Source organism: Amblyraja radiata, chromosome 15, assembly GCF_010909765.2.
Source record: "Amblyraja radiata isolate CabotCenter1 chromosome 15, sAmbRad1.1.pri, whole genome shotgun sequence".
Classification (NCBI taxonomy): Eukaryota; Metazoa; Chordata; class Chondrichthyes; order Rajiformes; family Rajidae; genus Amblyraja; species Amblyraja radiata.
The window spans coordinates 55,292,328-55,301,458 of record NC_045970.1 but is presented as its reverse complement, the minus strand read 5'-3'; positions in this window follow the sequence as shown (position 1 = coordinate 55,301,458).

Here is a 9,131-nt window from a genome sequence, read left to right as displayed (position 1 = left end):
AGAAGGGGGGGGCGAGTGAGGAGGGGGTGATGGGGGTGATGGGGGTGATGGGGGTGATGGGGGTGATGGGGGTGAGTGAGGAGGGGTGATGGGGGTGAGGGGGGGGCGAGTGAGGAGGGGTGATGGGGGTGATGGGGGTGATGGGGGTGATGGGGGTGATGGGGGTGAGTGAGGGAGGGGGTGATGGGGGTGATGGGGGTGATGAAGGGGGTGAGGGAGCCGCACCGACCTGGGAGCCGCCGAGCATCGGGCAACCGCCTCGAGCCAACCGTCCGCCCACCTGCCCGCCCTGACGTCGATCAGTCCGCCCGCCCTGCGCCGTGACGTCCGTCAGTCCGCACGCCCTGCGCCGTGACGTCGGTCAGTCCGCCCGCCTTGCGCCGTGACGTCTGTCCGGCCCGTCCGCCCTGCGCCGTGACGTCGCCAGTGCGCGGGGGGGAGGGGTTGAGCTAACGCTGGTTTTAAACCGGAGGCGGACACAAGATGGCGGAGACACTCAGCGGGGAACGTTGAGAGAAACACAAGGGGGTTGGCGACGTTGCGGGGGGAGGTCGAGGCCCTTCTTCAGACTGAAGGTAGACACAAAATGCCGGAAACAGTAACTTTGCCATAGATGTTGGACCAAAACGCTGGAGAAACTCAGCGGGTGAGAGAGGCGGCGTCTGTGGAGCCAAGATGGGAATGGGCGACGTCTCGGGTCGACAACCTTGACGCTTCTTTCTTCCGACTGTTTTTCCCCGAGTCACAGATGTAATGTCTTGTGTGGGACCCTGTTGTGACTCGCACAATGAATACACGTCCCACATCTTGTGCGGGCCGGGGGGGCATCACAGGATTACAAAAACTTTAATGTGAAATAACATGACGAGCGCGAAGCCGGAGGTAGTTGAGGCTGGGACTATCCTAATGTTCAAGAGACATTTGGACACGTACACGGAAAGGACAGGTTTAGATGGATATGGGCCAAACGCGTGTGAGTGGGACTAGTGTAGATGGGACAGGTAGACAAAAATGCTGGAGAAACTCAGCGGGTGCAGCAGCATCTATGGAGCGAAGGAAATAGGCAACGTTTCGGGCCGAAACCCTTCTTCAGTGTAGATGAGACATGTTGGTCGGTGTGGGCAAGTTGGGCTGAAGGGCCTGTTTCCACACTGCATCATTCTATGACTAAAAAGTTAAGAAGAAAAATGCATGTAGATAAGTAGAGCAGATTTGAAAGAGGAGTGAAATGTTAAGGCAGAGCGAGGTTTATGGGTGGAAAGGAGAGGGGAGGGTGGGCTTGGGCAGATGGGTGAAGGGAAAACAGACACAAAGTGCTGGATAACTTAGTGGGTCAGGCAGCATCTGTGGAGTACATGGGTAGGTGACGTTTCACAGAGTGCTGGAGTAACTCAGTTGGTCAGGCAGCATCACTGGAGAAAAGGTATAGATTATGGTACCCGGACGTGGCGCTGACTGACAAGAAGCCGAAGCAAAGAACGGAATGGAAACGAGGCCGAAATGCCAATAAATTGAGAGGGCCCGAAGACGAAACGCCTACTAACCGAAAAGCTGCGTTGCCTAAAAGCAAACTTACCGAATGGCTGCTCAGTCGAAACGCCACCTACCCGAAAGGCGGCGTTGCCCACAGGCCAAAGGACCAACAGCCGCTCAACAGAAACAGCCAATAACGGACTTGATGTTGCGGGGGGGCAGGACTTGTCAGCGATTGGTCCAGACTCCCGCGTCCATCACATCACTGTGAAGGGATGAACATTGTCCCAAACCTCCGCTCCACCCGACCCGCAGCCCGTGGAGGGTGGACGTGGGAGAGTGGGGGCTGTCCCGAGGGATGCACACCTTCGGCCGCTTTCAACTTGGTGTTGGGTTCAGATAGCCCAGTCACCTATGGCTTGTGTGGGAAAATGAACCCCACTCCCGTCTTCCCCTTCTCTCGCCCCTCTTCTCTCTCTCCACTCATCTCTCTCTTCCCGTCCTCTTCCCCCCCCCCTTCTTTCTCTCTCTCCCCTCCCCCCCCCCCTCTCCCTTCTCTCTCTCTCTCTCTCCTCTGACTCCACCCACAGGAGCGTCCCACAGTCACTGACCGAGATGCACCGCCATCGGACCCCAATCCCCACACCAGGGTGATTTCGCCCCCCCCCCCCCTCCGACCGCGGTCAGTGACTGTGGGACGCTCCTGCGGGTGGAGACGGAGGAGAGAGAGGGGGGGAGAGAAGAGGAGAGAGAGAGAAGAGGGGCAAGCACATGATAGATTATATTTCGGGTCATGACTTCTTCAGTAATATTCATGATGTGACATGCATAGACATTTCTGAATGTTACCCAAACCATCGTGAGCTACTTTGTGACAGTGCTTGCCCTCTCCTATAACGTCTCTGCTGCCTTGGGTGATGCAGTTACAGGACAGAATCTTTGGGACATGGTGTGAAGCTGTTGCAGTCCTGGTAAAAACCTGGATGGAGTGGATGTGGAGAGGATGTTTCCACTAGTGGGAGAGTCTAGGCCCAGTGGCCACAGCCTCAGAATTAAAAGACATTCCTTTAGGAAGGAGATGAGCAGGAATTTCTTAAGTCAGAGGATGGTGAACTGTGGAATTCATTGCCACAGACAGCTGTTGAGGCCAAGTCAATTGACATTTTTCAGGAGGAGATTGACAGATTCTTGATTGATACGGGTGTCAGAGGTAATGGGGAGAAGGCAAGAGAATGAGTTTGAGAGGGAAAGATAGATAGTCATAGAGTGATACAGTGTGGAAACAGGCCCTTTGGCCCAGCATGTCCCATCTACACTAGTCCCACCTGCCCACGTTTGATCCATATCCCTCCAAACCTGTCCTATCCATGTACCTGTCTAACTGTTTCTTAAATGTTGCGATAATCCCTGCCTCAACTACCTCCTCTGGCAGCTTGTTCCATACACCCACCACCCTTTATGTGAAAAATATACCCCTCAGATTCCTATTAAATCTTTTCTCCTTCACAAACATATGTCCTCTGCTCCTCGATTCACCAACTCAATCATATATAATCAAATCATGATTTTATACACCTCTATTAGATCATCCCTCATCCTCCTGTGCTCCATAAAATAGAGTCCCAGCCTACTCAACCTCTCCCTATAGCTCTGGCCCTCTAGTCCTGGCAACATCCTCGTAAATCTTCACTGTACCCTTTCCAGCTTGAAGACATCTTTCCTATAACATGGTGCCCAGAACTGAATACAATACTCTGAATGCGGCCTCACCAACCTCTTATGCAACTGCAACATGACCTCCCAACTTCTATACTCAGCCTGGCCCGCTGAGTTACTCCAGCACTCTGTGAATCGTCGTAGAACAGGGCAAGATTAGCAAGTTGATACGGAAGTGAGTGGTTTTGCAGATAGTGAAGATGGTTGTTGTAGATGGTTTATGCATGCAACCAATCATATAGCTACCTCAGCACCACTAATCCCGCCTTAGGTATCATTTATAATAACGCCTGCTTCTCCCTCTGCGCAGTACAGTAGCAGACTGGAGTCAGTGACTACTCATGTACCGTTTAACTCTGAATCCTTATTTAAAACTATTCTAAAGTTACACGTGTGTAATGCCTCATTTACAGTTGTGAAAGATTGCAGCAGGATCTGGATCAATTAGCCAGGTGGGCAGAGGAATGGTTGATGGTTCCTTGAAGGTCGAGTCGCAGGTACATCAGGTGGTCAAAAAGTATTTTGGAACTTTAGCCTTCATCAGTCAGAGTATTGAGTATAGAAGTTGGGATGTCATGTTGCAGTTGTATAAGATGTTGGTGAGACCGCATTTAGAATATTGTGTTCAGTTCTGGGCACCGTGTTATAGGAAAGATGTCAAACTGGAAAGAGTACAGAGATCCCCATCCTGGATCAGTCCAATCAGCGAAGGAGATAGGCAACGTTTCGGGCCGAAACCCTTCTTCAGACTGATAGGGGGTGGGGGGGAGGCGGGGAGAAAGGTGAGGGGAGGCTTCTCCCCACCCCCTATCAGTCTGAAGAAGTGTTTCGGCCCGAAACGTTGCCTATCTCCTTCGCTCCATAGATGCTGCTGCACCTGTTGAGTTTCTCCAGCATTTTTGTGTACCTTCGATTTTCCCGCATCTGCAGTTCCTTCTTAAACACTTTGTCTACTCCACTCGCCACTGCTGTACACATCGTTGTGCTATTGGAGTGTTAAGTGCAAGGTCTGCAGTGGTACATGGATTATCCAGCAATGGGCATTGCAGTATGTGTTGCATTGTCTGGGTCTGTGTGCAAGTCACAGGTTGATGTACCCTTGATGCAGCCCCATTTGTGCATTGTCACCCTTGACCACCCGGGTACTGATTCTGGATGATCAGTCATGATCATATTGAATGGCGTGGCTGGCTCGAAGGGCTGAATGGCCTACTCCTGCAACTATTGTCTGTTACCTTCTGATGATCTAATATACATTTTCCTTGAACTCTTTGTCCTGTTTTCACTCCTTACACTTCCTTATCTCTGTACCTCCCATCAGACTGAAGTCACGTATTCCTTCTCTCCACAAACGCTGCCCGACCCGCTGAGAAACTCCATCACTGTGTGACCTTCTTCCCATGATGCACGCCACCCCATGTGATTCTGCGCAATGGCAGGAGGCAGGGCCGGCAGTCCCCCTCGGATTGGCGGTGACGTCATGGCGCCTGCTTTACCGCCATTCAATATGATCATGGCTGATCATCCAACTCAGTATCCTGTACCTGCCTTCTCTCCATACCCCCTGAACCCTTCAGCCACAAGGGTCACATCTAACTCCCTCTTAAATATAGCCAATGAACTGGCCTCAACTACCTTCTGTGGTAGAAAATTCCACAGATTCACCACTCTCTGTGTAAAAAACGATTTTCTCATCTCGGTCCTAAAAGACTTCCCCCTTATCCTTAAACTGTGACCCCTTGTTCTGGACTTCCCCAACATCGGGAATAATCTTCCTGCATCTAGCCTGTCCAACCCCTTAAGAATTTTGTACGTTTCTATAAGATCCCCCCTCAATCTTCTAAATTCTAGCGAGTACAAACCGAGTCTATCCAGTCTTTCTTCATATGAAAGTCCTGCCATCCCAGGAATCAGTCTGGTGAACCTTCTCTGTACTCCCTCTATGGCAAGAATGTCTTTCCTCAGATTAAGAGACCAAAACTGTATGCAATACTCCAGGTGTGGTCTCACCAAGACCCTGTACAACCGCAGTAGAACCTCCCTGCTCTTATACTCAAATCCTTTTGCTATAAATGCTAACATACCATTCGCTTTCTTCACTGCCTGCTGCACCTGCATGCCTACTTTCAATGACTGGTGTACCATGACACCCAGGTCTCGTTGCATCTCCCCTTTTCCTAATCGGCCACCATTCAGATAAGTCTACTTTCCTATTTTTGCCGCCAAAGTGGATAACCTCACATTTATCCACATTATACTGCATCTGCCATGCATTTGCCCATTCACCCAACCTATCCAAGTCACCTTGCAGCCTCCTAGCATCCTCCTCACAGCTAACAATGCCCCCCAGCTTCGTGTCATCCGCAAACTTGGAGATGTTGCATTCAATTCCCTCATCCAGATCATTAATATATATTGTAAATAGCTGGGGTCCCAGCACTGAGCCTTGCGGTACCCCACTAGTCACTGCCTGCCATTCTGAAAAGGACCCGTTTACTCCTACTCTTTGCTTCCTGTCTGCCAGCCAGTTCTCTATCCACATCAATACTGAACCCCCAATACCGTGTGCTTTAAGTTTGCATACTAATCTCATTGCATACCAATGTGGGACCTTGTCGAAAGCCTTCTGAAAGTCCAGATATAACACATCCACTGATTCTCCCTTATCCACTCTACTTGTTACATCCTCGAAAAATTCTATAAGATTCGTTAGACATGATTTAACTTTCATAAATCCATGCTGACTTTGTCCAATGAATTCACCACTTTCCAAATGTGCTGCTATACCATCTTTAATAACTGACTCTAGCATTTTCCCCACTACCGATGTTAGACTAACTGGTCTGCAATTCCCCGTTTTCTCTCTGCCTCCTTTTAAAAAGTGGGGTTACATTAGCTACCCTCCAATCCTCAGGAACTACTCCAGAATCTAAAGAGTTTTGAAAAATTCTCACTAATGCATCCACTATTTCTGGGGCTACTTCCTTAAGTACTCTGGGATGCAACTTATCTGGCCCTGGGGATTTATCGGCCTTTAATCCATTCAATTTACCTAACACCAATTCCCAGCTAACCTCGATTTCACTCAGTTCCTCCATCTCATTTGACCCCCGGTCCCCTGCTATTTCCGCCAGATTATTTATGTCTTCCACTCTCTGGAAGACATATTTATGACTCGCCACTCTCGCCACTCCGCTATCTTTAAGAACCCTATCTAGCTCTCTCTTAAAAGCATCCAGAGAACCGGCCTCCACCGCCCTCTGAGGCAGAGAATTTCACAGACTCACAACTCTCCGTTAAAAAGTGTTTCCTTGTCTCCGTTCTAAATGGCTTACTCCTTATTCTTAAACTGTGGCCCCTGGTTCTGGACTCCCCCAACATTGGGAACATGTTTCATGCCTCTAGCGTGTCTAAACCCTGAACAATCTTATATGTTTCAATGAGATAACCTCTCATCCTTCTAAACTCCAGAGTGTACAAGCCCAGCTGCTCCATTCTCTCAGCATATGACAGTCCCACCATCCCGGGAATTAACCTTGTAAACCTACGCTGCACTCCCTCAATAGCAAGAATGTCCTTCCTCAAATTAGGGGACCAAAACTGCACACAATACTCCAGGTGCAGTCTCACTAGGGCTCTGTACAATGGCAGAAGGACCTATTTGCTCCTCTATTCAATTCCTCTTGTTATAAAGGCCAACATGCCATTCACTTTCTTCACTGCCTGCTGTACCTGCATACTGACTTTCATAGACTGATGTACAAGGACCTCCAGATCCCGTTGTACGTCCCCTTTTCCCAACTTGACGCCATTTAGATAGTAATCGGCCTTCCTGTTTTTGCTACCAAAGTGGATAACCGGACATTTATCCGCATTAAACTTCATCTGGCATGCACCTGCCCACTCCCCCAACCTGTCCCAAGTCACCCTGCATTCTCATAGCATCCTCCTCACAGTTCACACTGCCACCCAGCTTTGTGACATCTGCAAATTTGCTAATGTTACTTTGAATCCCTGCATCCATATATCTATCTATCTATATAATCTATAGGGGGTGCTGTCCTGTGCACAGCTGCCCTGCCAGCAGTTGTCTGTCTTTTCACCGTTTTATTTTTATTTTTAGTTAGTTAAAGTGTTTTGTTTGGAGGTCTAGACTTTTTTGTGTGGGGGGGGGGGAGGGGGAAACTGCCTTTCAGGGTCCCTACCTGGTCGGAGAGGCAGCTTTTCTCCGGGCTGCAGCTACGACCCGTCCTCGCGGCCTACCAGCGGGCCTGGAGCGGCGTTTCCTGTCGCGGACCGCCCAGAACCTCGGCTTCGGCGGCGGCACAGCGCCGGAGCGCTATCGTGGAGCGGGCGATGCCTTGCCTGGGTCGCCGCGCTGGAGCTCCGGTGAGCTGAGACCGCCGGGTAAAACATCTCGGAGCTGCGGGACTGTGGAGCGGCCAGCTGCGGGCGGCGGCGCTGAACTTAACATCGGGAGCCTGGGATCTCGCGACGAGATCGCCAGTTGAGGAGCTCCAACCGGCGCGGCCTTGTCAGCTTCGGAAGCCGCGGCCTCCATGTCGCTGTGAGGACTCTCCCGACGCCGGAGCACCACCACCCAGCGAGAACGGCCAGGAACATCGGGCCTCCGTAGAGGCAACTGTGGAGGCCTCAATAGGCCCGACTATGGGTGAACTGGGGTTGGGGACTGGACTTTGTGCCTTCCCTCATGTTGGGAGCCATTGTGGGGGGATGTTCTTTGTGTTTAAGACTCTCATTGGTGTTATGTCTGTATTCTTTCTTTGTGTGCTGCAAAATGGCAAAAAGCATTTCACTTCATTACACCTCGGTGTATGTGAATATGACCAATAAAATACCTTTGATACCTTTGATAACTAAATCTCTGATCTTGACCGCTTTTGGCCGACTGTGCTGCGATTTTCGAGAGAACGCCACCACCTACTGCCGTCATTTTTGGCCACCTCGCTCAGAGCCCCCCCCCCCCCCCCCCCCCCCCCCCCCCCCTCCGCCGTATGAGTGCGGAGGATTTTTTCCGTTGATGAAAAATGAGAGAGATATTAATGGTTTTACAAAATTCCTCATTCTCTCTGCTGCCCCCACTGGTGGCAGGGGGAGGGACTATAAAACCAGGAAATGTCGTGCCTCACTCAGTCTCCGCCAGACCCAGGAAGCACGAGGGTCACGGCTCTCTGAGTTGCGAATAACACTGAACGCACGTCTACTCCACGGTGAATCCCCTCGATGCGGCTGTAAAGTGGCTGCAGCCCTTTTTAAAAAGTTTGTGTTCACAAAATGAATTTTGGTTGTCGTGTGTCTGCAGCTCAATTGTTTGCCTCACTTTTTTTTAACAAGTTTGTGTTCACAAAATGAGTTTTGGTTGTCGGGTGGCTGCAGCCCAATTGTTTGCCTCGGCTTGGCTTTTAAAATCGTTGCAACAGTTGGAATGCCTGCCCAAGCATCCATACGGCCCACAATGTCTATACTAGCCCTCTGGAAACCCGTACCTTCTGCCCCCCCCCACTGGCGAGCAGTATTGGAATTGGTGGAGAGGTGGAATATTGCGTTGGTGACCAGCCCTCCAGTGTGATGCTGGGACCCAATGGGTCCCACTTAGTCTAGTATTTTATATTTTTACAATAGGTGCCGGAGTAGGTCATTCGGCCCTTCGAGCCAGCTCTCCCATTCAATGTGATCATGGCTAATCATCCACAATCAGTACCCCGTTCCGGATGCACGGCGCCTCAGGTCAATGTGGCCCCGCTTCTCCCACTTGTCTCCTCACCCCCCCCTCCCTTCTCCCCCTCCCACCATCCTCATCCCCATTCCCACCTCCACTTACCTCGTCACTCCTCCTCTCCGCTCCTTCGCCCCCTCCCTTCTCCCCCTCAACCCCTCATCTCCTCCCTCACTCCCCCGTAACTCGTCCACCTTCCCCATTC